Source organism: Mastomys coucha, unplaced genomic scaffold (assembly GCF_008632895.1).
Source record: "Mastomys coucha isolate ucsf_1 unplaced genomic scaffold, UCSF_Mcou_1 pScaffold15, whole genome shotgun sequence".
In the NCBI taxonomy this organism is placed as follows: domain Eukaryota; kingdom Metazoa; phylum Chordata; class Mammalia; order Rodentia; family Muridae; genus Mastomys; species Mastomys coucha.
Window position 1 is genome coordinate 79995725 of NW_022196897.1, and position 5002 is coordinate 80000726.

Here is a 5002-nt window from a genome sequence, read left to right on the forward strand (position 1 = left end):
TATTGTCTGCAAATGTTTTTCTTTTTCCATTTTCATGTGTATGATTTTCACATGCATATGTGTATTCTCGTGTGTGTGTGTGTGTGTGTGTGTGTGTGTGTGTGTGCATGCATGCACGGGCATGAATGCCCGCACATGCAAACTCAGGTTTTGCATGTGTAGGGGTGCAAATGGGTATGTTATGTGTGTGGAGGCCCAACTTGGATGTCAGGAATCATTTCCCATTTGCTTTTGCAACATACACATTGAGCTAGGGTCTCTCAGTCAAACCCAGATCTCACCCATCTGACCAGCCAGCTTGCTCTGAGGATCCCTGTCTCCACCTTCTGGGGCTGGAATTGCAGACAGCCCATCCTATCACCCAATTACATGGATTTCTGGGGATCAGAACTGCAGTGCTCACACTTGTGCGGAACATTTTAACCACCAAGTCAGCTCCCAGGACCGCAAATGTTTTAAATCTGCTTGGAACATATAACCAAATGTGATAGATAGATAGCAACTTGTGTTTGTGTTTTCTCATCTGGCTAGACACTTTTTCCCAGCAGGACACAGTATACTGCCGACCCCCCACCCCATCTGCAATGCTTGTCTGTCCATCCAGTCCTCCCATACTTGCGCACATCTGTTTCCAGGTTCTCCGCTCAGTCAGGTTCTCCACTCAGTCTCCCATCTGCTTCCCTCTCCTTGCAAAGCATGATGGTTAAACATTGTTACATCCGAGGTAAATACTAGTATCTTGAATACAGATGTCTCCACATCCCCCCAGAACTGCCTTGGCTCCTCCAGGCTGACTGCTCTTCAGTATGATTTTTTTTTCATAAACTGATAGGAGATATTTTTTCAGAATCATAAATTGTGAGCATAGCCCTAAAGTGTGTCTCTCACGTATCCTAAGTGTGTGCCAAGCAGTGCCATCCTGCAGAGCCCTGGGGCTTGGGTCCCAATCCTGCCTGGTCCCTCTCTGGTCTTCTGACCATGAACTAGTTCCTCCACTTGCTCTTGACCTGGTTTTCACATCCTGAAATGGGAAAAAGAAATAAAATCCACCTCCCAGGGTCACCGGGAGGGTTGAGGGACTTCATATATGTAAAGCGACTTACCGATTGCTAGGGAATTTTGTAAACACAGAGCTAACCTGATTGAGGGCTTATGTTCTGATGTCAGCTGTCCAGATTACAACACCCTCACCTTTCATTCACTGAGACAACAACAAACCTCCTTAGGATGAAATGTGATGTGGGAGAGGCCAGAGAGCAAAGGTGAGGTTTATCCTGTATTCAGTAACTGGGAAAGCAGACCCAGATCACAGCTTACCTAGCAAAGAAATCAACCAAACTGGTGGCCACCAGGCCTATTGGCTCTGCTGAGCACAGCCTCTTTCCTCCTAGCCCCACCCGGACCCCATCCAATCAAAAGGTGTAGTACACTTTGGGCTGGTGAGATGGCTTAGCCGGTTAAGAGCACCTATTGCCAGGCCTGCCTTGGTGACATGAGTTCGATTCCTGGGACCCACATTGTAGGAGAAAAGAACTGTCTCCCACAAGTTGTCTCATACATGTTCTGTGGAACATGCCTATCCATCACACACACAAATGAATGTAATTTAAACATTTTAATGTTTAGCATTTTCCCACATCCCTCTTATTTCTGTCCATATTTCTGTCTTGAATCTGCTATCATTGCCCTGTTACTTTACTAAGCTTTTCAATCTTTCAAAGTGACTTTACATTTTGGACCAGCAGTTCTCAACCTGTGTGTTGTGACTCTTTGGGGGTTGAACAACCCTTCCACAGAGATGGCCTAAGACCATTGGAAAACAGAGGTATGTACATAATGATTCATAACAGTAGCAAAATTACAGTTATGAAGTAGCAATGGAAGTAATTTTATGGTCGGGGTTGAAACAACATGAGGAACTATATTGAAAGGTCACAGCTTTAGGAAGGTTGAGAACCACTGTTTTAGACTCATCTCATAGAGAGTGTAGAGTTTGATGCTTGGAATCTAGTTTGACTTTATTTACTGTTTAATTAATTACTCTATCAATTTTGATTTTATTTACCCATACTGTTGGGTTCAAATCTACCACCTTATGTTGTATTTTCTGCTTAGTCTAGCCATTATATGCTTATTTATTTATTTATTTATTGCCTTTGATGGCAGGAGTCATATCCTGTCACTCCTCCCAATTTCTTACTATTACATGTCTGGCATGCACAGAGACCAGAGATTCCCGGGAGCTGGAGTAGCAGAGACTATTGTGAGCGGTCCTGTGGGTACTGGGTCCTCTGCATGAGCAAGCCAGTGCACGAGCAAGCCAGTGCTCCTAACTGCTGGCTCATCTCTCTAGTCACCCCTTCCATTTTCCTTCCCCATCATTAGCACTGAACTCTTATGTACTTTGTGCACTCTTGAAATTGTCACCCCGGAAGCTGTGTTATGCCACCCCAAACTTGCCGGAATCTCTAATTCTACGCTGCTAGGCCACACAAGGACCTGAGCTATTTAAAGTCCCTTTTGTCAATTTCCCAGTTACATGCCATTTGCTTGTTTGTGCGACAGTCCGAAGAGTTCAGAGGTAGAATTACAATGATTTTACATAGTCAGCGCTCATTTGGATTTACATTTTCTTCATCTCCTTGTCTCTGCTTGCTTTTATTTTTTTCAAAGCAGTCTCACGTAGCTCGAGATGACCTCAAGCTCTCTAGGTGGCTGAGGGTGACCTTTCTGATCTTCCTGGGTCCACCTCCAGAGGGCTGGAATTCCAGGCAGGTGCCACTCCTCCTTTTGTGGTTTCTGATCCTAGGATATCCATCTCGGATAATGAATGTTCCTTTGGTCTGAGGTTCCCTTTCATCCTTGAGTGCAAGAGAATGTTTGAAAGCTTCTACTTGATTCTTTCTATTCAGCCTTTTTATTATGAAAATTGTCCACATAAACAGAAGAAAACAAACTGAAAGAACACCCACACACAGTACAGTACGTGTTCCATCAATAACCTGAACCCAGGGCCAGCCAGCACTGTTCTCCACACCCGCTGTCTCATCCCCTCAAGATGAACTGCTCAGCAAACACCAAGCCTTCTTCCATTTCACCTGCAAATGCTATCTCTTTTAGAGACAAGGACTCTGCCTTTAAACAGGACTGCAGTGTCTACCAGGAAAGAAGAAACAACAGCAGTGACTTATTCTGGTGTCACGAATCTCACTGGCGTCCACATTCCCCCAGAGTGCCATTGATTTTCTTGGGACTTCCTTGATTAAAGTGGGAAGGCTTTCTGTACTGTTTCTATACTGTAACCTATTGCTTACGTTTCTGTAGATTTTTCTCTTCCATTTTCCCCCTTTGCATTTGTTGCTGTCATTATTGAAGTGACAGTCTGGGTTTTGCTAATTGTATATGCCTTGCTTGTGATTTCAGGTGCTCTTCGGTTCTGTGTGATGGATTCAGGTCTGATCAAATTGAAGTCTGATTCTTTGGCAAGGCGATTGCAAAGGTGATGTGTTTTCTATCAGGACGCGTGCTCCCTGCTATCTGGATGATCCAAGCTCGGACAGGAGGCCACTGCTAAGACCTTCATGAGAGCCAGGCACTAACAGCACACACTGTTGTGATGCCAACCTCTGAGAGGCTGATGTGGGTGGATCATGAGCTCAAGCTCAGCCTGGTCCACACATTGAGACTCTGCCTCAACAAAAACAAAGACAAAAAAAGTCTTCTGTGAAGGGAAACCTTTCCTCACCAAGTCATTTGCCACCCCTGATGCATGATTTACATAGACAGAAATGTTTCCCTCTATGTCACATTCTGAAGGGTAGTTCGTCCCTTGCTGCCTTCCAGCATTGGCTTTCTAGTGTCATCATGAGCTTGCGGAACTGAGCATATCTGATGTGTTTCAGTCCACAGTGTCCTTGTGGGTGCTCTAACTGCCCCTCCCTCCCATGACCAGAGGGGCTAACACAAGCTGCCCTTGAGTCTTTCTGACTGACTCTTATGGTGCTTCATAGCTTTCTGGAGAAAGACATTGTCCCATCCTCACCCACACACTTCTACAAATTCCCATGGTAACTGGTAAACAGTATTTAAAGACCACAGGCAGGAGCTGGGGTTGATTCTTATTCCTGAGTTAGTCATTGTCCCTGGACTTTCCAGTGCTCAGAGCTAGGAAACACATTCTTATTTCTACAAACATACCCATCACAAGAAGACAAGCATTACACTCCCATGCTGTTACTTCAGACTCAAGTTTGGGAGTCCAAAGTTCTTTTAGAATCCTGTCAGTCACTCTCCCACACTAAGGAAAATGTTTCCTGGTGGCTCTGGTGAATTCGTGGTGTTGCCTTTAGCCTACGTAGAGCAGGTGAAGCACCTGGGGCATGGACTGTAAGATGGCTCACTTCCCCAAAGAGCATGTGCCTGAGAACCTTGAATGCTGTGCCCTAGCTCTCCTTGACTCTTCTGAGTTCACCCTGACCCACGCCTGAACACACAAGGCACACAGCTGTCTCAGGACACCAATGCTGGCTCCAACCCTGACAACATGATGACTCTAAACAGTGCCAGGGTGTGGTGCTGCTTTTGACACTGCTGCTCCAGCTGCCCTTTGTTCCTCTGCAAACCTCCTAAGGTGTGAAATAACCACGGTGTGGTGGGCACGCGAAGTAATTCCTCACCATGTTGATATGGCACCAACTTGGTATATAACTGAATTGATTCATTTCGCTTTTTATTCTAAGGGTTCATTCTTTAGTTTTAGGGGCCAGAGAGATGGCTCAGTAGGTGAGAGTGTATATGCTCTTACCAAGGACCCAGTTTTAGTTCACAACAACCTGTAGCTCCAGTTTCAGGGGACCCAAAGCCCTCTTCATATCCCAGTCATTGCATGCATGTGGTGCACATACATACATACATACATGCATATACATACATACATACATTCTCTCTCTCTCTCTCTCACACACACACATTAAATAAAGTAAAATTTAAATGTATTCAGTTT